This window comes from Spermophilus citellus, assembly GCF_964194105.1.
Source record: "Spermophilus citellus genome assembly, chromosome: 5".
Taxonomy (NCBI): Eukaryota; Metazoa; Chordata; class Mammalia; order Rodentia; family Sciuridae; genus Spermophilus; species Spermophilus citellus.
The window spans coordinates 129,831,756-129,858,674 of NC_138186.1; the positions used below are offsets into that span (position 1 = coordinate 129,831,756).

The following is a 26,919-nucleotide window of genomic DNA, read 5'->3' on the forward strand; positions in this document are numbered from 1 at the left end:
TATGAAATATTGTTCTTTCTATACAACATTTTCAGCCTTTTTAATACACTGATTTGTGTATTATGGACCTTCACAACATATTGGGCACTCAGTAAATATTAATTAAATTTAATGAGTATTAATTAATCATTAATAACAAAGCAATATGAGCATTCATTTGAATTTCAAAATTGAGATCTATCCATTTCTAAAGAAAGTACTACAAATTATATTAGACAAAGGTGCCAAGAACATACTTTGTAGAAAAGATAGCTTCTTCAACAAATGGTGCTGGGAAAGCAACAAAATGAAATTAAACCCCATATTTCACCATGCACAAAACTCAACTTAAAATGGATCAGGGATTTAGGAATACAACCAGAAAACCCTGATCTAATAGAAGAAAAAGTAGGCCCTGATCTCTATCATGTGGTATTAGGCCCCAACTTCCTTAATAAAACTCCTGTGGCTCAAGAATTAAAACCAAGAATCAATAAATGGGATGAACTCAAACTAAAAAGTTTCTTCTCAGCAAAAGAAACAATCTGTGAGGTGAATAGAAAGCCTACATCTTGGGAGCAAATCTTTATCCCTCACACATCAGATAAAGCAGTAATCTCTAGGGTATATAAAGAACTCAAAAAGCTAAACACCAAAAACAACAACAACAACAACAACAACAACAACAACAAATAACCCAATCAATAAATGGGCCAAGGACCTGAACAGACACTTCTCAGAAAATGATGTACAATCAATCAACAAATATATGAAAAAAATGTTCATCATCACTAGCAATTAGAGAAATGCAAATAAAAACCACTTTAAGATTTCATCTCATTCCAGTCAGAATGGCAGCTATTATGAAGACAAACAACAATAAGTATTGGAGAGGATGTGGGAAAAAGATACACTTACACATTGCTGGTGGGACTGCAAATTGGTGCAGCCAATATGGAAAGCAGTATGGAGATTTCTTGGAAAATTGAGAATGGAACTACCATTGACCCATCTGTCCCCTCTCCTCCTCGGTCTATACCCAAAGGACTTAAAAAACAGCACACTACAGGGACACAGCCACACCAATGTTGATAGCAGCACAATTCACAATAGATAAACTGTAGAACCAACCTATATGTCCTTCAATAGGTGAGTGGATAAAAAAAATGTGGCATATACACACATTGGAATATTACTCAGCAATAAAAGAGAATAAAATCATGGTATTTGCAGGTAAATAGATGGCGTTAGAGAATATAATGCTAAGTGAAGTCAACCAATCCCCAAAAAACAAATGCCCAATGTTTTCTTTGATATAAAGAGGCTGATTCATAGTGGGATAGGGATCGGAAGCATGGGAGGAATAGATGAACTCTACATAGGGCAGAGGGGTTAGAGGGGAAGGGAAGGGGCATGGGGTTATTAATGATGGTGGAATGTGATGATCATTATTATCCAAAGTACAGGTATGAATACATGAATTGGAATGAATATACTTTGTGTACAACCAGAGATATGAAAAATTGTGTTCTATATGTGTAATAAGAATTGTAATACATTCTGCTGTCATATATAAATAAAAAATAGATAAATTAAAAAAAGAGTATTACACAACAAAATAAAATTATTCTCTAGTATTTTCTCTAGGCACTGTATATTAAGATTAGGTTACAAATAATCAATATTATTACTGAAAATAAAGCATCAACCTGTTCATGGTTCAGCTTGGATAAATCTGATTTATTCTCAGGCAAGGAGTCACACCAAATAAACAGCACACCTTAAATATAATCAACTGCTTCTTATTTAGAGAGATTAACGTGTAAAGAAACGAAGAAATTGTGAATACAAAGATAATACACTCAGTTTCTTTATGATATTGTTAAAAACAAATTTCTAACATGCAGTCTAGGGCTGGAGGTGTAGTTCAGTAGTTGATCATATACCTAGCATATGTAAAGCCCTGGGTTCAATCCCCAGCATTGCAAAAGTAAAAAATAAATAAAGTGCCTTCTTGTTGGTAAAATTAATGCATCTCTTGTTTTCTTTTCACTTTCTACATTTTTCATTGATGCATTATAGTTGTACATAATTGTGGGATTTGTTGTTTCATATTTGTACATACACAATATAACAATATAATTTGGCCAATATCCCTCCCCAGCACTTCCCCCTGTCCTCCTCTCCTCACAATCCTGGTTTCTTTCCCCTACTGATCTCCCTTTGATTTTCACAAGACCTGCCCCTCCCCCCACCGCCAGCACCTTTCTTTTCTTTTTTTCCTCTCACATATGAGAAAAAAATAGGACCCTTGATTTTCTGAGTTTGGCTTATTTCTTTTAATATAATGGTCTCTAGTTCCATCCATTTTCCTACAAATGACCTAATTTCATTTTTCTTTGTGACTGAATAAAACTCCATTATGTTTTATGTAAAATTTGAAAGTAAACTAATTTCAGTGAATTTATACTGAAATTATTTAACAATCATTTTATCTTTGATTTGTAGCAAATTGTTCAATACACAAATGTTTTTAAAATTTCTTTTCCCTGCTGTTTGAAAATAAATAGAAAGTTCCATAGGAGCACAGTTAAATTTAAGCAATGAAATAATTTTCTTGAAGACTCTTTTTTAGGCTAAAATGATTTAAGTCTCAGCATGATAGAGTGTTTTCCTACAATCCTTAATTATGAATTAAAGAAAGCAAGACTCTAAAAATTAATTGATATTGATGGGAAATTTAGAGCTCTAGAATATGATTTGTGCATGTAATGGTGTTATGTGTTTTCATGTATTCTATGAAATGAAGGTAATTATGAAACCCATAATATAATGAAATTAATATTCATTAATTAAATTAGAAATAGATTCTTCCTCCTATACTTCTCATTCTCTTCTTTAAAAATTAACTGACTTTTCTCTTAGTATGGTATTAAAGTGAATCATTTTTGGGGAAAAATTTTCCCAGCCTCTCACTGCCAGGCTTCCCTGAGCACTATGCTTTTTGAGCTCTCCACTATTGAGACTAGTATTTTTCTGTATCATATCTACATGCCACATATACCATAAGCATCAGAGCATATTATTTGGTCTTCTATTTTATTGGTTCCTGGTGTACCTGCTTTTTCCTTTGTTTTCTAGACCGAATCTGTTTTAGCAAGCCTCTAAAATGAAAAGTCAATGGATGTTAAAAAATAAGGTTTGTTTTTATTCCCTATTGCATTGTGCTGAATACATTGTCTGACACAGTCTGTGGTAAATTTACTTTCTTTTGCACCCTCTAGAAAATGTGGGTTGCAGTTGATGGAGAAACAACCATTATCATCAATTCTTGTTATCTGACCTATCACCAGGTGGATAGCTCTGATTCTATATGAGACTCTAGTTTGCCAGATACTCAGAATCCTTCATTAATCACAAGCTCAAGATATACTTCAATTCCTAGCAGAGCAAGGACCTTCAGTTATTTATTGCACATCCAGGATACCAACTCACTCTTCAAATAACCCTAGTAATTTTGTGAAAGTAAAAATTTACTGAGTCATACTGTGTTTTGAAAGAATTGAACCATTATAATCATATCATTTTCTATATAGAGGGTAAATAGACCCAGGTCTTGGTATTGCAATTTAGGATCTCCTTGGAAATGATGGGTTTTGTATGGGGATTTCCTCACCCACTATCAGGTATTCTCATAGTTGTTTTTATTTCTTTAACAATGTAAGATTTTCTTTTCCTCTTGATTTACGATTGCAAATTATTATAACAAGGCATTGATATGCATGAAAAGCTGAAAAGAAATAAAGAAGTAATGCAAATGACTTGGTCAGAAAGCCTCACAAAGGACCTAAATGGATTTGGAATGGGAGATTGTAAGAAATTGTAAATTTAAATACCTTGCTATATAAATGAAAGGTGCCAAATTTAAAATTACAAGGAGTGAGATTAAAGGTTTAAAACAAATTCATTTTCTCTCTTACACAAACATAATCCTTCTTTCAGTGTGCTTTCTTTTTTTAATTCCACAAGTTGCTTATGTATATTTGCCTTCATTTTATTTTTCCATTTTTCTTCCTTATTATGTCTTAATCTCCTTTGTGGGCAGGGGCTTCTGCAATTCTTAATTGTTCCAGGTGTCTCTGCTACTGAGAGTAATAGTCATTACTTGATTGAACTATGAAGAATGTTTTTGCACTTACTGTCTTTGTGTATGATACAAATAAATTTTTTTCTATCTTTCTATCTCCACAGGCAAGTGTGGTATGAGTAGAAGGTGGACAGTGAATACAGGTGTGGGATATGACATCATTATGGATATTTTGTATTTATGCCCTTCTCCTCATACACACACACACACACACACATACACACACACAAACACACACACACTTTGAATATTATCATGTATAGTATATAGTTAGTAGTGCCCCCAAAAACATTGTAACTTTTGATACCTGAGAGGACTTTGTAGTTGTTCATAGAATTAACAATTATATCCTAATAAACAGCTTTATCCTAATAAAATACTAAAGTCTTGGAATTACCCAGGTCATCCTTGAGCAGCTTCATGTGTCCTTGTAGTTGAGTATTTATTCTTCACCAGGAAGAACTTTATCACCCCACAGGGTTTCTTTTATTTCTCCTGTTTGCCATCAAAAAAGAGACAGGCAAAAGAGAATATAAGAGAGGGATATGTGCTATGTAATAACCCACTCAGTTGTTGACTTGTGGCATTCATCTAGATGTGAACAATAGGAAATTATTCCAAAGGCAAAGAACATTCTTGTACCAGATTATCCTACTATTAAGGTTCTGAGTACAACATCTGATTTTTCTTAAAAGCCACTAATATCAATGTTTATAAATATAACCATAAAAATGGTTGAAGGGTAATATTTCCTACTAGAGGGGGCTAAACTAAAAGATATGTCGTCAGGCATCTTTCCTATCCTATGTTCCTATGACAATAGTCACTTTCTTTGTGGCTATGGATGGTTTCAGAGCATGGTAACCCTTTTGAACTATGTGATAAAGGGATTGATGACCATACTGACAATTTATTAAACACAAATATCTTTATAAAGAGCCTGAAATAGAGTCTCTACAATGTCAAGAACTTTAGTCTGCTTTGTTCTTTTTGTATCTCAAGACTTAAAACATAGCAGTCACTAAGGAAATATTTATTGAAAAATTAGAAATATTGACATAGTATTCTTCATTTTGTTGTCTTTGGTTTTGCAAGTTGTGTCTTATTTTCCTGTTCTCATATTAATATACTGAAGATTTATAAATAACAAATAATGTGAAGAGATAAATAATTGTCTTATCAATCAAGATGGAAAAACACATCATGATTATCTTTTTTCTTTTTTACTATTTCAAATAGGTTAATTATGTCATTTTATGTTTTATTTATTGCAAAACATACTGTAGAAATCAAATAGCTCTCATGAAGATAATTTGGAACAAGTTAATAGAGTTATTTAATAATTTTATTAGCAGAATGTTTCAAACATTTTATTACTAGTCTGAAAACAAAAATATAAAGATAAAAATATCTTCTACATTATGCAGATAGACAGGCATGCCAAAGTACTTCTATGGAAGAACTTACACATTCTTTTTTTATTTGTTGTTTTTAGTTATACATGACAGTAGAGTGTATTTTGACATATTATATATACATGGAGTATAACTTCCCATTCTTGTGGTTGTACATAATGTGGAGGTACATTGTTCTTATATTCATATATGAACATAGGAAAGTAATGTCCAATTCATTCTACTTTCTTGTTCCCATCCTTTTTTCCTTCCCTTCATTCCCCTTTGTCTAATCCAAAGTACTTCTATTCTTTTGTACTCTCCCCCACCCTAATTGTGTGTTACCATCCACATACTGGAGAGAACATTTATCCTTTGATTTTTTGGAATTGGCTTATTTCACTTAGCACAAGAGTCTCCAGTTCCATCCATTTACCAGCAAATGCTACAATTTCATTTTTATTTATGGCTGAGTAATATTCCATTTTGTATATATACCACATTTTCTTTATCCATTCATCTGTTGAAAAGCATGTAGGTTGGTTTCACAGCTTAGCTATTGTGAATTAAGCTGTTATAAACATTGATGTGGACGCATCATTGTAGTATGCTGTAAATTCTTTGGGTATGTACCGAGGAGAGGGATAACTGGATCAAATGTTGGTTCCATTTCAAGTTTTCTGAGAAATCTCCATACTGCTTTCCAGAGTAGTTGCACCAATTTGTAGTCCCACCAGCAATGTATATCTTTTCCCCCACCTCCTTGCCAACATTTTTTGTTATTTATATTCTTGATAATTATCATTCTGACTATAGTAAGATGAAATCTCAGAAGATTTACATATTCTTAATAGCAATATTTGATTGTTTCTAAAAATTCAGAATTTTTGTTCTCATAAGGACTGGGGTGATAAACCAAAATGACACTTATTAAAGGTGAGACTCATAATTCATCTTGCAGGATACAATTATTCACAAATAACTTTCTAAAATACCTCTTCAGCATTATCAGGCATTACCTCTTTTGCTTATCAAGTTGTTAAATTAAATCTTTGTTGCTATTACTGTAGAATACTATCTTAGTTCCACACCTTCTTCCCACCATTTGTTTTAACAAAATTCACTCAAACTCAAAACACACATGGATGGTGCAGTGTCAATCCTAATGTATCCTTTTAGTTTTCTTCTTGGCAAAAATACCAACTATAATGAACAATATAAGTCAAAATGATGATACTAATAAAAATAACAATTACACATTGTGGGTTAATTAATTAATTTTTATAGACTTAAGTTGTTATTTCTTGAATTGAGAGGTTAATACTTCCTTAAAAGTCTCTGAGACCAATGAGAACAAGGTGGCGAGTCTGTTTAGCTTGTCAACCTTCCACTCTTTTCCTGGAAAGTATCCTTTTTGGTAATTTCACTTGGATGAAAAACTGGAGAGTTAGTCTTCAGTGTGAAGTTCTAACTTGGGAAGTCACAGAGGAGTTAAGGAAAGTCTTTTGTGTTTGAGTGTGTGTGTGTGTGTGTGTGTGTGTGTAAGAGAGAGAGAGAGAATCTAATTTTACATATAAGAGATTAGTCATCATTAATTAGAAAACCATTAAGAAAGGGAAGAATGTAAAAAGTTTCAATTATTGAATATGTATAAGATTTCATAATAGCTTCTTCAAATTATTGTTACAGATTTTTCAAAGAAAGTATACTTTTTCTCTTATCTCATGGGAACATCAAATAAATAAGTTAAATTAAGTTTTATACTTATTCACCAGAGGTTATAAACATGCTAATACAAGAGTCAAACAGTGATTGGAAATTATAATAAATCCTAGATTAACTCAAATATATATATAGAATTCTGACCAGACAGCCTAATTTTCTCTAAATAAATTCATAAACTAAATAACATCAAAGCAAGTTAGGGGTCTGTGATATTCTGATTAACAATGGGTAGAATCATTATACATTTACAAGAAACATGCAAAGATTAAATAACAATATCAGTCAGATACTATTAACTTTATGTCGTAGAGGCTTAAATATGGTTTAACAATAAACATATAAAACAGCAAATTTTATTAACTCCATTATTTTTTAAGCTTGGAAAAGTGATCTCAATGAACTAAGAAAGTATTTAAAAATAGGAGTTGAAACTGAATATGAGTTGTCTGATTAATTTATTATTATACCAAAATATTAAATTCATGAAGCATCCCATTCACCAAATATCATGATCAGTAGAAAGGTATTTATCCCATACAGCAAAGCAAGGTATACACAGAGCAAAAGAGGGTATGCTAAATAATTAAACACCTCTCAACTTCACTTCCCCTTTGTAGAACTGACCTCTTTACATGCTAATATTCTAATAGTTGATTAAATCACTGGGCTAAAGCTGAAAGGGGCTATCAAGTACTTTATTTCTCTCTCTCACAGAGAAAGTTAGGTGTATAAAAGTGAAATTAAATTATGTAGATAAACATTGCAAGTTAATGAAAGAACAACAGCAAAACTGTTTCCTTTCAGTCTAGGGGTTCTTCTCTTGCTACTATCCTGCTGCACCAAGAATTCTGTTACAAAATTATTAGGATTGGGTGAGAGTCTATTTTCTTGCATGATCTGATCATTCCTGATGTTGGTGGAGCTGTTATTACTCCCCTATGTTAATCATGCTGAATCCTTGTAAAATGTGTCTCTAACTTGGTTTTCTCCTGGCTCCTTTTTGTTGTTGTTGTTTAAAGATGGCACACTGTAGTCCAGGTGCAGTGATACACACCTGTACTCTCAGTGACTTCAGAGGCTGAGACAGGAGGATCACAAGTTCAAGGCCAGACTCAGCAATTTAGTGGGGTCTTAAGGAACATAGTGAGACCCTGTCTCAAAAAAAAAAATGTTAAATGGCTAGGGACATATCTCAGTAGTAAAACACCTCTGGGTTCAATCCCTAGTACTAAAAAATAAAGAAACTAAAAAAAAAATAAAATAAAATAAAGATGACACAATCTAAAACTGATTTGGTTTTGAGACTTGAGAACTTAGAAATGTCACCAATGAAAGGGAACCTCTTTTTTTTTTTTTTTTTTTTTTTGCTTTATGCACTCTTTATTCAAAGGTCTTCGAAATCTGCCACCACCAAGCTGAGTCCAAGGCTCTTAATGACTCTTTAAAGGCCTCCACATCTCATTTCAACTAAAGGTTAAAAGAGTTCAAGAAAAAAAATGGGTTCTCTCCACCTGAGAGCATGTCTGTAATATCCATCTCTTTTCTGCTATGTCCTCTCAGGAGAACTAAACAACCATCTTATAGGTGTTGGATACACCTGACAACAGCAGAAAGCTGCCCAAATCATTCTAGACACGTGACCCTTCAAAGAGGGGCTCCAAACAGGAGGACTTTTTTTTTTATATTATTTTATTGTTGGTTGTTCAAAACATTACATAGTTCTTAATATACCATATTTCACAGATTGATTCAAGTGGGTTATGAACTCCCATTTTTACCCCGTATACAGATTGCTGTGTCACATCAGTTACATTTCCATTGATTTACAAATTGCCTTTCTAGTGACTGATGTATTCTGCTGTCTATCCCATTCTCCACTATCCCCCCTCCCCTCCCCTCCCCTCCCCTTCTCTCTCTCCACCCCCTCTACTGTAAATCGTTTTTTCCACTTATATAATTTTTATCCTACTCCTCCTTTCCTCTTATATGTAATTGTGTATAACCCTGAGGCTCACCTTCCAATTCCATGCAATTTCCCTTAACTCTCCCTTTCCCTCCCGCCTATCATCCCTGTTTAATGTTAATCTTCTTCTCCAGCTCTTCGTCTCTACCCTGTCCTTGGTTACTCCCCTTATATCAAAGAAGACATTTGGCATTTGTTTTTTAAGGATTGGCTAGCTTCACTTAGCATAATCTGCTCTAATGCCATCCATTTCCCTCCAAATTCTATGATTTTGTCATTTCTTAATGCAGAGTAATACTCCATTGTGTATAAATGCCACATTTTTTAATCCATTCATCTATTGAAGGGCTTCTAGGTTGGTTCCACAATCTTGCTATCGTGAATTGTGCTGCTATGAACATCGATGTAGCAGTGTCCCTGTAGCATGCTCTTGTTAGGTCTTTAGGGAATAGACCGAGAAGGGGAATAGCTGGGTCAAATGGTGGTTCCATTCCCAGCTTTCCAAGAAATCTCCACACTGCTTTCCAAATTGGCTGCACCATTTTGCAGTCCCACCAACAATGAACAAGTGTACCCATTTCCCCGCATCCTCGCCAGCACTTGTTGTTGTTGGACTTCTTAATGGCTGCCAATCTTACTGGAGTGAGATGTTTTGCCATGTTTATGTTCCTAGTTGCTAAAAGAATGACTGAGGTATAATAAATATTCTTTGAACTAAATTAACCTAGACAAATTGATATTGGTTTCATGAAACCATACTTCGAAATCATCTACTGAACAAGTGCTTCAATTTTTTCCTCTGTGTGGGTAGATGTTTAAATATAAAGTAAGTAAACTATGATCTATTGAATGAAGGGTGACATTTTTCAACAGGAAAGTATTTATAGTTCTGGCCTGATTAGGTGTTTTCATTGTATTGTAATTGCTAAATGTATTCTTGACACTGACATGTGGTTCTCCTTTTATATCACCATACTTTATATACTTTTTTCAACTGATTAATAGTATAATGTTATGAATTACTTTATATTGTTTGTGTTTTCATTCGATTTTTGTATCTCCATATAGTTCTTTTGCCTTTGAAGCTAGTATAATTTTAAAGAAAGTTCAAATAAGTGAAGAGATGTATATGTTTAGTGCAAACGAATAGGAATTTTAAAAACTCGGAGGAAAATGGCTCTATTTTTCTGTTTGCTTTGTAGCGAATATCATATTCAAATATCTCTTCTTGAGAATGTCCTTAGTCAGCATACTGCTTAGGCAATCTCTTCTTTATCCAGCAAATATGTGCACTACTTAGAGTAGATGATATAGCAGATGAAGGGGCTTGCATTTAGGTAAATAGTCTAGCAAATAGGACTTGAGACTGAACTTGGGCAGCTAGGAATTTGGAGAACAAGAACTCCAACTTTTTTAGTACAGAGCTCTTCAAGCCTTGGTTAACTTGGGGCCATGGGAAGTATGTAAGCACCTATTAAAATAAATTTTCTTTTGCCTGTACTTGAGTGAGGTGCTCAGAGGGAATAATAACTTCATTCTCATACAGTATTCATTGTTTTCAGCCGAAGGTAAAATAAACAGCTTCTTTATTCAGATAAATAAAAGCAAACTGAGTGATGTGCTTATTTTTGTACTTCTAGTTTTGAAAGCAGACATTTTTGTAGCCTACCTGTAATTGTTTAAATAATATCAGTTAATACATTGCCTCCCCGCATATTATTTCTTGTTAAGTCTTTGCAGAAACATTACAGATACCGCCCCCCCCCCCAAACTCCCTGCCTTGTGCTGGAGACAGAATTTGCTGGCCAAGTGTTCTACCACTGAGTACACCCCTAAGCTCACATTGTAGCTCTTACATATGCCATGAGTATGTATGTTCTGTGAATGAATCTCTGAAGGACAGCAATATGGCATGCAGATCTGGAGCATTTCTAGGAAATTATCTAGACTTCTTTTCTAATATTGCAGGTGAGAACTCAGAGTCTGGAGAGGCTGCATGACTTCTAATTAGCAGCAGACAGCGTGCCAGTTTCTTTGGACTCCTGCTGCAGTGTGTTTTCCATCAGAAAACATAACTGCTGCTAAAATGATAGGATATTTATACCTCCAACTTTGGGATTGAGAAGGTTTTAATGTAGTTGCTGAATCTTTATGACCCTATTATAACTTCCTAGTACAGAAAATCTCTTCAGCTAAGATGGACAGTCCAGAAATTTCACTTCTCAAGTCTCTTTTGAGTTACATGTTAAGTACATCAGGATTCATAAAAAGAAATGTTTAATTCAGTAATGCTTTTATCATAAAATTCTGGAAAGGACCTAAATGTTTCCATACAGAAGAATGACTAAGTAAATCTTAATGGTTTTGTTCTATGAAATACTATGAAACAGCTAAAATGAATGAGTCAGACATATGTTTGGCAATGATGTCAGAATACCAAGGCATTGTATAATAAAAAACGAAAGCTGCAAAACATTAGTATTTGAAACACATAGCCATGGAAAAAATGTTAAATGGTATTCCTGCATTCCTGTGATCTGTATGTAAAAGCATTAACCAAGGGAAGAAAATAAAAAACGTCAAATTGTGATAGAGATAGTTACTTAGAGGGTAGTAGGACTAAAAGTTGAAGAAGGTGGCTTTCAAAAGTGGTTTAACCGTACTTCAAATTAAAAAAGATGTGTTTAAAAAAGGAAATATTGAAACATATATTTAGGCGGGAAAAATACAGTATACAGAAATACTATATTATTGGTACACATGAGTGATATTTGATTAAAATACTTATCTTTCTGAGCTGAGTCTGCTGCTAGCAAACACGTCATCTGAAAATGAAGCCTTATTCACAGAAGAAGAGCTTCATGAATAGCTATTTTACACTAAATATGATTCACAGTGGAACTTTGTAAGGTTTATTTATGGGAAGTAGTGTGGAGGTTAAGATCACAGGTTAGGGCTCAGACATAAGTTAGTTTTGAAACTTAGTTCTACATTTACAGGTTTTGAGATCTTGGGTAAGTTATTTAATCTATCTGCGCCTCAGTTTACTCTTTTGTTAAAAGCACTTTTCTGAGGAAGTAATGAATGAGGAAACGAATGAAAGACATATAGCTCAGTAAGTGCTCAGTAAGCTAGAGAACAATGATTTTTTGGTTATGCTTCCATTGGAAGTATATAAGTGGAACTATAGCAGAAATATTATTGTTCTACAAATGAAGTGTAGACAAACTTTTTTATTAAAGAGATGAGGGTTTAATCTTCATGGTGAGCACTTATGGATAATGGCAAAACAATCAGATTTTTTTCTTGTTCTAACCAGAGAGTAATGGAGAGCAGAATGTGGCCAGAGAGAGCCTGGAGGTGACCGAGGTGTGGGGACACTTCCTTAGTATGCTATAAGGCTGTCCTACTGGGCTGAAAAAGAGACTGAAATAGGTAAAAGTATGGAGAGTATCTGCTAATGCTAATTTATACTTCCTAGTCGTATGCCCTCCCGATTATAGGAGTATCTTTCAAAAGTTTTACTTAAAAAAATGTGGATCTCAGCCACCAAGGCATATTATGGTTTATCTAGTTCTTAAAGTTATCTTTAAGGCAGGACACTCTGCAACCTCCAGTCTCTCTTTGTTAAGTAATTCTATAACTGGAAAGATCTCTCTTCCCATTTTTTAAAGTCACTTATCACATACACACATATATTTTGCTAGGTTAGGAAAACCATAAATGACTACATGATTTTCTTCTAAATTACTAAACACCTACTGGAAATTATTGCTTTTCAGTGTTAATTGCATTACTAGAATCCCCTTCATTGCTTCCTTCACTGGAAAAAGGAGATAGTAACATTCTTACTTTATTATCATAAATTTATTATCATAAATCCCTATCAGTTTTAACTTATTAAAGCCAATTGTCAAGATGGTAGTTAAAATCCAAGTCAAGAACCCACTATTCTGTTTTGCTTCTTTAAAAAAATAATTAAACTATATCTTTGCTTTTACCAGTTTCCTTCATTTCATCAGTGGAATTTGTCTTGTATATTAGTCTTTATTCAATAATTAGTTAAGTTAGAATGACACTAAACCAAATTTAATAATCTTTTATTGACTGTAGAAGTACTGTTCTTAAAAAAAAAGTATGGCTCAAACTGATTTTCTGTATATAAATTTTGCCTTTTCTGATAATGATATTTCCTTGGGGAGGCAGCAGGGTATCATTTGTAAAAGGAATTAATAATTAGTTCCATAATGTTTTGCAAATCACTTCCTTTTAAATTCAATGGGATGTATTTTAACTAAATAGCCTCTAACATTCCTTCTTGATAAAAATTTCTACTATTACGATTGGGGTTTTGAATAACTTTATTAAACTTTTTGTCAGAACAAAGAAAACTGCTCTTATTTTAAGTTAAAGACTTGAATAAATTCTGGAAAATTATAATCATTACAAGAATCATATTTAATACTAAATAGTCATATACAGTGTCTGATAATTCAGAATCAAGAGATTTGGAACCAATTTTCAGGAAAGAAGTATCCTTGTTTTCTTGAATGTTTTTCTACAATTTTCTCACCCACTTGAAACTTTTCCTATAAAATGCATTTGTCATCACAGAAATCCGATTAACCTAAACGCTAGGATTACTGTCCAATGATGAAAGGAATTGCCTTTCTTAGAGTAATGGAAACACAGTTTATCCTAAGTAAAACCTCAAGAGATTAACCACTGAGTTAAGGATGCAAATAGAAAGTGCTTCTCAAACTCAAGTATTACACAGATCATTTGGAGATCTTGTTAAATGCAGGTTGTGATTCAACAATACTTGGATGGGGTCTAAGAGTTTATGTTTCTAACAAACTCCCTGATGGTACCAATTTTACTGGATTGAAATTTCTTATAACAATAATTCATGTAATATTTAGGGCAGGGTATGGCTATTATTCTTGGTTTGAAACCTATGAGTATTTGGAGGTCACTTTCTCTTACAATCTTTCAGAGACTAAATACTGAGGATAAAGATGTTGGGTACAAGCCTCATGTGCATCTGAGCTATTTAGCTTCCTTATTTTGAATGTCTCAGATAGTTTAATATGAACCAGGGAAAGGATGGGAAAAGAGTTGACTGCATTAGGTTTATGTGCTTTGAACTTTTTTTTTTACAGCATAAAATTTGCATAAGCTGTTAATAAATAAATATTGTAGAATTTTTTTTAGGAAATGGAGAAGAACCTGTATTAAGTCATTAAGTGCATTAGTCAACTTTTTATATTAAAAGAAGAAAAGAGTTATTTTGGCTCAGAGTTTCATTTATTTGGATGACTCCATTGCTATGGGCCTGATGTGAGGCAGAACATTATGGTAAAATCAGTTCATGGATGCCAGAGAGCAGAGAAAGAAAGAATGAGAGAGAGGGGAAAGAGTCAGGGGCAATATTTTGGTCTCAAGGGCATGTCCCCTGTGACCTATTTCCTCCAACTATGTTCCTCAACCTGTCTATAGTTTCCACCACCTCATCCACAGATGAATGCACTGATGAGGTCAAAGCTCTCATGATACTGTCATGTTCCCAAAGCCCCACATTTGAACATTGCTGAATTGGGAACTAAGCTTTCAACACATAAGGCTTTGGGAGACATTCCATATCCAAACCATAACATTAAGTTAATGTAAAAGCTAAGAAGATGATCAGCATTGAACTTAGAAGTATTTTTTATTCATTTCTCTCCTTGAGATATAGCCTCAAATTGCTATTCATGGTGATTTTATCAATTATGTTCCAAGCACATGGCTGACACAGGCCCTTATTGATAATTAATACTCTATCATTAATATTCATAAGTATTAAAGTTTTAAAGGCAATATAGATAGAATTTAAATATAATCCTAGTCAACATAATACTTGTTCAAATCTAATGTAAAAACTTTACTTAATTTTAGATAAGGATGTGAATATCCATTTCCATTTTATCTGAAAGTCTAGATATAAATAAAAAGTTAGGGCCACATACATTGTCAGGAACAGAGCTGAGAATAGAACTTATCTCAGAATTATGTCAACCATAAAACTCTCCACATGTTTTCCTTTGGGAAAAAGGCAAGCAAATTCCTATTTTTCTTTAAGATTCCCTTCATTCAGTCCAAAACATTCATTAACAGTTCACTCTGTGCAGTGAACTATTACTAAGTATCTTGTGAAGAAGGATTTATTGGAAAAGAAAAATTAAAAAATAAATAAATAATGTATGAACTTTTGCTGTAGTCAAGATGGAGTAATAGAGATGGGATTTACCCTCTGGCCTGGAACAATTAAAAAAAAGCAGGTTATTAGGACAATGGTTTTCAGATATTGAGCATCAGGAAGCACAGGATAATGAGAAAGAGGAAACAAATGAGGAGCGCACTGTGATTGCCTCAGATCAGTGTCTAAAGAGTTTCCAGGTGACAGGGCAGGGAGGGGGAGCCCAGGCTGAGCCTCCTTATCTCTCATAATAGAAGAGATGGTGCTGGTCATCTTGGCAGTCAAAACAACTAGAGGTGGCAGTTCAGGGTTTTCTAGCAGAGGGATCTGTACAGAGAAAGAGCTACTGAAATCTCCATAAGATCCTCTCAAGAATTTAGTTACTTACAGGTTAGTTTACACATGTGAGAAAACTAGAGACTGGGGAAGAATAACCAGAAGGCACACAGGGAATAATCATCAAAGGTCACACAGAGCTGAGAGTGATTCACATTTCTTCCAACCAAAGTGAAAAACTTTGTAATTCAAGAGACATTACATAGAGTACTCAAAATTTATTACCTCAGTAGAGTAGCAAAATAAGCCCTAATGACTTCTTTCAAATCCCACCTTACAAAGCTAAATAGAAAGTCTCAAAAGGGCAAACTCTTGCCAAGCAACTTAACTATGACCAAAACCAATATTTAAAAATACTAATAAGAACACTGTGGCACATGCCTGTAATCACAGCAGCTGAGGAGGCTGAGGCAGGAGGATCGTGAGTTCAAAGCCAGCCTCAGCAAAAGTGAAGTGCTAAGCAACTCAGTGAGACCCTGTCTCTAAATAAAATACAAAATAGGGCTGGACATGTGGCTCAGTGGTTGAGTGCCCCTGAGTTCAATTCCCGGTACCAAAAAGAAAAAAAAAAAAGAAGAAGAAAATACCAATAAGAAAATAAAAATATCCATTACCTACTTAGTGAGGTAAAAATCACAATATCTGGTATCTAATCCTAGGCATGCAGGGTAGTGTGACCCAACTAAAGAGGAAAAATGACCAATATAAACAGATCCTAAATTGACACAGACAATGGAATAGTAGAAAAGAACAATATGAAAGTTATTGTAATTACATCCCATATGTTCATGAAAGTAAAGACTGGATATATTAAGTAGAGACTTAGGAGATTTGAAAAAGAATGAGCTCCAACTTCTGGAGTTGGAAAATATTATATCAGAGATGATGAATGCACTGTATAGAATTAATAGTAGATTAAATGCTACATAGTAAACAAAAATCAGTGAGCTTGAAGGTTTAGTATAGGATTATCAAAAATGAAATAGATAAAAAGGCCAAAACAAATGAATCAGGCATCTATGATCCATGGGACAATTTCAAGCAGCCTAAGCATGTGTGTGATTTGAATTGCCAAAAGAGGGAAGCAATGATAATAATTATATGAAAGAATGACTGGCATGTTTACAAGTCAAAAGGTCAACAGGAGTTATAGTTTGACTATTAAATGTCTTCCAAAGGTTCCTGTGCTAAAGGCTTGGTCACCAACCATGTCACTATTCAGAGGTGGTAAAACCTTTAGGAAAAGGAGTCTAGTGGGTAGTAGATAGGTCATTGGGGATGGATCCTTAAAGGAAATATTGAGAAGAACCTGACCTCTCTTCTTTTTTTCTCTTTTCCTCATGGCTGTCTTGAGGTGAACATACCTCCTCAATCATTTACTCCTGCCATGAAGAACTATGCTGCCACAGACCCACAGCAATGAGGCTGAGTGAGCATTGGCAAAAACTTCTAAAACCGCAGCCAAAATAAAGAATACTTGTTTGTCAAAGGTATTTGTCACAGTGACAAAAAAGCTAACACAATAGGCCTCAAGTACATGAAACATGAAGAAAACCACACCCAAGCCAACACAATAAAATAATTAAAATCATTATTAAAGAGAAACTCTTGAAAGTAGCTAAAAATTAAAACACACATTTGTACACCAGGAAAAATAGAGCAACTTCTTTGAAGTATTGGGAAAATAACCTGTCAACCAAAAATTTTTCTGTCGATCTTATTACTAAAGAAAAGGAATTTTAATCAAATAATTTTAAATCAATCAGAAAGGCCTGAGACTTGCTTTGTATATCTTCAAGGTGGTTGTAAACCACTTTTCTTTTCTCCTTCCAAATCTTCCCCTTCCTTTCTTTATCTATTCAAGTTTGGGGGGACATTTTTTACCTTATGCATATCTATTATTTGGTAATGCTCAAGTTTATCTTGTAAAGGAAGATATCTACTTCTAGATATCAGCATGATACTAATCATTGAGAATTTTTTTTCTCAGACATTATCATCCTAAATTATTACATTAATAATGTCAATTATTCTGCTCCATTTTCCCACAGCTGATCCTGAAGTGCTGCACAAGAAGGTAGTGATATTGTCATTATGATTACAAAACCACTTATGGCTCATAGGAGAATGTTCTTTATTTGGAATGGGAAAGGCAGAAAAGATACAAAAAGGGGACTGACTGCAGAAAAATTCTGAAGAGCATAATTGCCAGTAATATGAATCTAATCCCCAAACCCCAAGAAATAGTAATGCTAAAGATATTTCAACTGTTTAAGATACATTCAATTAAGTTATTTGCTTTGGATTTGTGGGCTAGTGTTAATTTTTACAGATTTTCTGACTCTTGGACAATATAAAGGAAATTATCAACAACAACAACAACAACACAACAAAACAAATATCTGTACCAATAGTGTTAAGTTTACAATTTAACAAGTTTTTAAGAGAGGTTAGCTTTCAAGTCCAAATGTCCAGGAACATCCTAAAAAGCTTCTTTTTTTTTTCAGAGACTACCTAATTTCCAACGAGATGTATGGGTATGGTTAAATAAGAGTCTACCTGAATAAAAAAAAAGACTTGATTAATTTTATAAGACAACATCCATTGTACTTGTCTATAGTTATTGTGGAATTCATGGCCATAATAAATGATCTACTATGAAAATTACTGTATAATAAAGAGACAGTACACATGAAAAGTTGTAAGGGCATGTCAAAAACTTAAAAGAGAATTATGTTTTTCTTTATTGGTAAAACAACCTGCTACCCTGAAATAGTTTAAAATTGCTATACTCCTTTTATTGCTGAGTAATATTCTGTTGTGTATATATGCCACATTTTTTTTAATCCATTCATCTACTAAAGGGCATTTAGGTTGGTTCCATCATGGCATTTGCAGGTAAATGGATGCAGTTGGAAAAGATAATGCTAAGTGAAGTTAGCCAATTCCCCCAAATGGTGAATGTTTTCTCTGATATAAGATGACTGACTCATAATGGGGTAGGGAAAGGGAGCATGAGAGGAATAGATGAACTCTAGATAGGGCAGAGGAGTGGGAGGGGAAGGGAGAGGGCAGGGGGTTAACAATGATGGTGGAATGTGATGGACATCATTATACAAAGTACATGTATGAAGACATGAATTGTTGTGAACATAATTTATATAAAACAGAGATATGAAAAATTGTGTTCTATATGTGTAATAAGAATTGTGATTCATTCGGCTGTCATGTACTTAAAAAATAAAAGCAATTTTAAAAAAATAAAAATAAAATTGCAATACTCCCCAAGCATGTGAAAAAAAAGGCATATAGTTTGGACAGCAACTTTGAACATGTTTGAATGAATTGCACAGAAATGGAAAATTTTCATCCATAAGCTTTCCAAAGTAGACAATTTGTGAATAGTACTTTGGAGAAATTTAGTGATATTACTTAAGAGTGGAAGGTACTAAATATAAGCATATCTTCAGGTATCAATGATGAAAATTGGACTAAGGAAGTTACATGGAATGGGAAGTTTCTTAGTTTATTCGGAAAATAGGATTTGTTTTGGAAAATAATAAGAATTACAGTGGGATGCAAGTAGATAGGCAATGTTCTACATGTTGTGCTGAATTTAGATTTAATAAGAAAGTTAATTCAGACACTTGCAGAATTTTAGTTCAGGGCAATACTTTAGTTATTTATCTTCCCTCAGCCATGAGAAAACTGACTTCACTGAGGTTACAAAGCCATGGTTAGTGCCATTTGAGATTTGAACCCAGGGTTTCTTGCTTTCAGTGTTCTTTTCATATTCCCTGTTACTCTGCAAAATGATGCCCCACTGACCAGGAACATTTCTTAGAAAATTTCTATTCTACATAATGAAAAGAAATAAGTCTCTTCCTTTCCCTCTGCTTCTCATTCTACAGTCTCTTATCTTCTAAAAGCCAATTGTTTCATTTCACAATCCTTCCATTGCCCAACTTTTCCCTTAATGAATGTGGGTTAGTAGCATTCTTCCTACTACACAGCAAAGACAGGGTCACAAACAAGACCTTAAGCCTTAGGCCACTATGTTGTGTAAATTTAGCTTCAGGGCAACTTCCTTAGAGGCCAACTCCAAATGGATACTCACCTCATCTTCTCTAAGCTTGGTCTAGTTATGTTGCTACCCACCTGCCACAATTTGGAATCTTCTTAATAGCATCACTGGTAAGATGATGCATGGAAACTGGTAAAATTTGTAGCACCTGTTCTGTCTTTAGCTGAATGGAGTAAGGACCAGAGAGTTATGCTTTTTAATGTGAGTTCCATTTGGCTCTGATTACACTTGGATATTTCTCAGAGTACTGATCAGCTGGAGGAAGAGAATGGGGTAGCACAGTTAGTCTTGATTTCAACATATTCTTCTCCATTTTTTATGATATATAGATTGTCCTCTATAAGTCATGGTTTGGGAAACTAGTTTAGCCTTAATGTCAGAAACATACACTACTTACTCTGTCACTTCTAAATTTCACATTTTTGGGGTCAGATGAAATATGAAATACAGTCAAACTATAGACTCTGTGTTAGTACTAGGGAACCACATATGTCGCCTAGAATGTAGGGTGGGGAAAGAGAAGGAGCAGATATTCCTATTTCTTCAATTCCTTTTAACTAGATTTGGCCCTGACTCAGGTACATGACTTTTTTGCCTCAATGCCTTTTTGTCCCCAAAGATAGATAACAATTCTCAGGGATGTAACATCTCTCTGGACAGTTTTAACCTTCAGAATTTCATACCTATTAAATTTTATTATTGAAAAGCTTTAGAAGTATTAATAATCTTCATTTTATTATAGATATTTTAGTTTCCAAATAAAACTGAAAATCTATCACCTGCCAGTGTCATGCTAGCTATTCCTGTGGTCTCAGCAACCCTAGTTATAGCAGATTGAATGGTGGTCTCTTAAAAGATTTGTCAAAATTCTAATTTCTAATGCCTTTGTATGTGACCTTATTTGGAAAAAGTTTCTTTGAAGATGAATTAAGGTAAGGATCTCCATGTGAGATGATTCTGGATTACCTGAGTGGACCCTAATCCCAGTGACCAAGTGTCCTTATAAGAAGAGAACACAAGACAGTAGAGGATAAACACAGAGAAGCATGAATATGAAAGCTTCCTGAACTGTGAGATAATAGAATTCTTCTGGTTTGGGTCACCATATTTGTGATAATTTGTTATGGTCACTCTAGGAAACTAACTCATTCCAATACAGAAACATGGAGTAAAATGACTACTTTCACCTTTTGCTACTCAGATCACATTCAGTCTGGCCCTAAAGGGAGTAGAACCCAATCAATTTGAAACTTTGTTGTCACATCCTTTCTCCCTGCAAATCTTGATCTCCCCCCAAAATACAATCTCCTACATCTAGTTTCTCCAAAACTTTAATCCCCAGAGGGCTTATGCTGCTTCTTGCTTCATCCATCCTTCCATTTCTTTACTCTTCCTTACAGTTTTGGTTATGTACTCTTCAGAGCACAATGCAAGATGAAAATGTAGTCTCTTTGTTAAAAACTTAAGTATTTCAAGGGAGGGACAGCAGAGCATTAAGCAAAGCCTTATGGAAATGCACAGGTTGCAGGGCCAAGAAGCTGACTTTGTCTCCTCCATCTAACCACTCTGAACTTGCAGAATCCTTATTCAACATTGAAAAATACCACTACCTTTATAAAATATTCACTAATACTTTCTCCATAAACTGGCTTTAGGTGAAAATCAGCTTGCTTCTGAGAATAGTTTCCCCTACTTGTTCCTTCAATATAGACTGCCCAGTGTCCCATACTCTAGGGCCATGGGAATAGAGGGAGGCAGTGTTGGCATCCTTGTAGCTCCCCAGCACTGCACTGATTAACCACCTCTTATACCAACCCTTGATCTACTTAGTCTCTTCCTCCTTAGATATGTACCTTCTTCCCCAAATTTGCATAGTCATCCACTCAATTTCAGATCATTCCACTGCATTCTTGAAAATCTTTGGTATCTTACTCATTCCTTCCTTACTCACTGGTACATTTTTATCACGTGAACATCTTAATCTCCACTTTCTTGATCTTCATTCTGTCACCCAACCCCACCCAGAGATCCTCCATAAAGAATGTTATTATTATACCACCAAAACTTCAAAGAAAACTATCTTGCCTTTTGACTACAACCTCTTATTTTCCTAATTCCTGTTTGATCAAAAGTTGTTGTTTTTTGGTTTTTATTTTTTCTTCTGTCTTTTGTCTTCCTTTATTTTTCTATCTAGTCTTAAATTAATCACATAGCCCTATCCTGCAGCTACGCAAAGACAGCATCTAAACTTTCTCTTTATTTTCTTTTTGCATCATATTACTTGATACAACTCCAAGTTGAATTAATAAAACTTTCTGCATTTAAAATCATACACTTGACATAATTTCACATGATATGTGAAACTACTGCTAACACCAATTTCTTGATTCAAAAACACTTTGGACTTATGGTCAGGTTTTGTCTACCATTCCCAGCAGCAGCTAGTGCAAACCTTCAAGGTATCTATCTGACTATATCACCTTTTTACTTTCATTGTGGAAATGAGAGGCCACCAACATTTTCAATCTGCTTTAAATAGACAAAAATATTGTAATAAATAGCATTTTGTAAGTCATTATTTTTCCTTAAGTGGAGAAATGATGTAAATATTTATTCATTTAAAAAGTACTTACTAAGCACCTGTTTTGTACAGGTGCTATTCTAGATATTGGGTATACAGCCCTCTTTGGGCATATATTTCAACGGTGCTGATTATTTCAGATATGTAGTTTAAAAGCATATCAGTGGGGTTTAATTATTTTATCCAAATTTCAGGTTTTATAAAACAAATTTTTTGGGGAGAGTGGTACTGGGGATTGCACTCAGGAGCACTCAACCACTGAGCCACATCCCCAGCCCTATTTTGTACTTTATTTAGAGACAGGGTCTCACTGAGTTGCTTAGTGCTTCACTTTTGCTGAGGCTGGGTTCTACTGCCTCAGCCTCCTGAGCCACTGGGGTTACAGCATGTGCCACTGCACCCGACACTGAACAAATTTTTTGAGTATAAGAAATAGTTTCAGAAAAATCTAATCATGGTAGTATAATACATAAGTTCAAACATTTTAGCATTATTCTTTATCACAAGATCCCTAAAATAAATAAGCTTTAGAATAATTTAACTTAGATAAAATATATCCTTTTATAGAATATAATAATATTAGGCTTTAGAATCATGCCAAATAATAAGTTTTTAAGTTGTACTAAAGATAAAAAAATCCCAATCTCTCTTATTAATATATGTAGGATACACAAGAAACTATGTTCTTAGAAAACAAAATGTACCTCTTTAACCATTAAGAAAAATCACAACCTTTATTAACAGGGTGTAACTTAAGGAATGTCATTAACTTTGGAAGCAGAAAGACCTGAGTTCAAAACTGTTTGGATTTACCAAACTTTTCAACATCATTAACCTTACTGTGCCTCAGCTTATTATCTGCAAATAGAGATAATTATTATTACATTGTAGGGTTATGAATATTAAATAATTTAAAGAACCTAATTATAGCACTATTAGCAGACAATTTAAGTGGATGTTTACCTAATTACATATATTCATGTTTCACATGGCCTTGGCTAAAAGGGAAATTTGTAAATAGTAGGGAAGTGTCAAGTATCATAGGCCTTGAGTTCCAGGAAGCCAGAGACAGAATAAGCAGATTAATAACATTCAGAAGATTGAATAATTATGACTCTTAGAGGGGATCTCAGGACTTCAGTGAGAAACCACTTTCTCAAGAAGGAGAAAAGAACTTCTTAATTTTTATCAGCAGCATGGTCATCCATTTTCTAAGGCTTTTAAGGGCAAAAGGAGACCTTAATAGTGAGGTCATTATTTTCCTTAGTGAGAACCTAATCGCCAAATTCAATATACATAGAGCCCTGCGTTTCTTTGCACAAAAAGTCTTGCATTCTATTTTGTTTTCCAATCTGTCAATAAAAACTTAATAAACACGAAGACCCAGATTCTAGGTGCAGATAAGGAACTATGCACAGTCCTACCTTCTCCCAATAGCCACAATTAGAGCAAAGGGCAAACTTAGGGCACCTGGAGCCCAAACCCTAGGGGTGTGCACAAATCGGTCTACCAAAACCGGCTGGTAGCGTCAGTGAGCAGAGCAGCTAGAAATGAGAAATTTCCTCAATGGTCGCCAGCGAATTCTTAACACAGCCTCACCCAGGGGAACTGGGAGTGGCAAGCGGGGAAGACACGGGTTCTGTGACGATCTTGGATGATTAGTTAGTCGTCTGTTAATGCGCTTGTACGCAGGAAAAAGGCTTTCCCCCGGTGGCCAGCAGGGAATTGCCCTGGGGAGCTCTGCGGTAACCAGTTGTGCTCCTAGGACTGGAGCCTGCTCTGCTGCCGGGGGCGGGATCCGGTCGCTCCCTCCGCCCCACAAATCGCCGCCACCGCCTGGCTGCTCCCTAGTCCAGCAACTCAGACGAGGCCACAACCCGGTGGACTGTAGAGGCGGCAGCGAGCTAGAGCCCGCGTCGCAGCTAAGCGTCGCCGCGAGGCTGGGAGAGCCCTAGGGAGAGAGGACCTGGCCCAGGCAACGCCGGCATCTCTGCGCGCGGCTGGTATGTACCTGGAGGACCAGGAACAGGAATCGGTGTCACTGATGAAAGGACGGAGGGAAGGGACTAGGGGAGTCGGGGAGACTGAGCAAACGATGTAAGTGCAACTTTCCCATTTTCTTCTGGGTCTGCACAGCATTGGGGAAATTCAAGGCAGATATCTCTTACTAGGTCGACCAAATCTTGAACTGCTAGCTAGGGTTTTTTTATTAGAGTGAAAGGAGGCGCTCAGGTCAACAGGCGTAATCCGGAATGTCTGGTCATCTGCTTTTAGCTCACTCGCCACTGAAGGTGGGTATTGGTGACCTCCTGTTAGGAGTTGCTGAGCCTTTTCACAATCGCGCCGGCAATGCCACGTCGTTTTCTTTGGGCAGCTCTGTCCAAGCCCCAGGCAGCCAGTGGCCACGGGGTCAGCAGGGATACGCGTTCCAACCAGCTCTTCCAGCGGTAAGCTGTGTGACTTTAGTGAAGTCACCTCATTCTACCGGTTTCTGTCCATTCTTGATAGAATATGCAGGTGAGTAAAACGGATGGCCTCGCTTGTAGCGACTGGACTTTTTCCTTCTTCTAGGACCTGGGGCGGTCCCTGAAGAGGGACCTGAGTGCAAAGTGGTCGCAGGAGCAGAAGGGGCAGAGTTCCTAGGTCTCAGGAAACTGCTGCTGCCACAGCCCTTTGTGGAAGTTTCTGAAGGTGCCTTCCAGGGCAGATGATCCTGCTTTACCCAATCCCCGGGGTCACAAGTGCCTTCCCAAGTCAGGTTGAGAACACAGGTCCTCAGGTCTTGGTAGAACTTAACCCTGAAAGAGCAGCCTGCCTAACTCATCCTTCATAAAAGCGAAGGGCAGGAGCTAGACGCAAGGAAATCACTGAAACATCCCTGTCCCTGCAGGTGGTGGTGTTAACTGGAGTCCATGCAGGACCGTGTAGGTCCTTATGTAAAGCTGATGACCACTTAAACTCTCACTTAGAAAAAATAAAATGGAAACCAAAACACTCATCAATGGTTGGATACTGAAAATGGATTAGAATTACATTTTTTTTTAAAGCCAGGATTGAACCAGGAGCATTTTACCACTGAGCCACAACCCCTGCCCTTTTAAAAATATTTTACTTAGAGACAGGGTCTTGTTAAAATGCTTAGTGCCTTTGCTAAATTGGTAAGGCTGGCTTTGAACTCGTGATCCTCCTGTTTCAGTCTCCCTAGTCTCTGGGATTATAGGCATGAACTACCACGTGCATTTTAGAATTACTCTTGAAGCATTTCTTTGTATACTTCTAGATTCAAACTCCATCTGTCCACTTCCTCTCTCATAAGATGCCTTCCTTCTTACAGACATTGCCACACATTTGAAAATGTCTCCCTGGAATTTAATATTCAAAAAGCACAGAATTTGAATTATTAAAATGAGAACTGATTACCATAAAGCTCACAGGAAGCACTGGGACGTCAGGCAAGTAGGTTCTGGGTCGAGGTTGGTTAGATCAGTATTTTTCAAAAATGTGTTTCCTGAGATTGTTAAGCATTTTTCAGTGCCCCTGTACTGACACTAACTTAAGAGAGTTCCTTTCTAAGAAGGTGTTTAGGAAGTACAAATGTTCAATTTTGAAGCAAAGTATGAGAAGAAAATTTGGAGAAGTTTTTAGTAATTGACTTTTTAATCTTCACCACATTCAACAAAATATCATATTAATAATGGATTACATTATGCAGAATATTAAAAATGTGGCAAGTTTTATTTCTGTTAAAGGATTTTTTTCTCTTCATTGGTCAGTTTTAAGCTGACCAGTTTACATTGATAATCGATAAATGTAATTTTCCTCATAATATTACAGTTGCAGTTTGCATTACAGATTTTTTTTTTACAAATTTGAAGTATAATTTGCAAGTTTACAAATCATACAGTGTATCCCTTTTACAGGCAAATGATTTTGAGAAACTTAGCCCTATCAATGATTTTTATAACAGTCTCCAAGTTGTAAAACTACCATTAAAACCTAGTTTTAGGATATTTTCATCACTTTAAGATGGCTCATGCCTATTTATAGTCACTGTTCTCATCCTAGCTCTAGGCAACCATTAATTTCCTTTTAGTTTCTACAGATTTGCCTTTTCTGAATATTTCATATAAATAGAATAATATATCATGTGTTCTTTTGTTTATGACTTTATTAACTTAGCATGATGATTTTGAGGTTCATCCACGTTGTGGTATGTGTTTTTATTGCTGAATAATTTTTCATCATATGCATATACCATATTCTGTCTATTTACTAGTTGATGGGAATTTGAAATATTTCCTACTTGGGGCTGTTATGAATGATGCAAATCACATGCAAGTCTTTGCTATATCAGTGGTTTTCATTTATCTTGGGTAGATACTTAGGAGTAGAATATCTTGGTTGTATGCTAGACTTGTGTCTAATCTTTAAAGAACATCATAAAATGATTTTTGGTAGAAATTATATATTTA

General features: G+C 35.3%; 1 protein-coding gene across 4 annotated transcripts in view; it reads left to right on the forward strand.

Annotated features, from left to right (window-relative positions):
- The first annotated feature begins 24,190 nt into the window (after positions 1–24,190).
- Positions 24,191–26,919, forward strand: part of PKIB (cAMP-dependent protein kinase inhibitor beta) — a 105,653-nt gene continuing 102,924 nt past the window's right edge. For 2 of the 4 annotated variants that reach the window (XM_081296170.1, XM_081296168.1), the window contains exon 1: positions 24,191–24,450. The gene's annotated coding sequence lies outside the window, so the exon portion shown is untranslated. Of the gene's footprint in view, positions 24,451–24,525; positions 24,545–25,018; positions 25,139–26,919 lie in introns of those variants that run through there. The other 2 variants (XM_081296171.1, XM_081296169.1) reach the window with 2 other exon arrangements.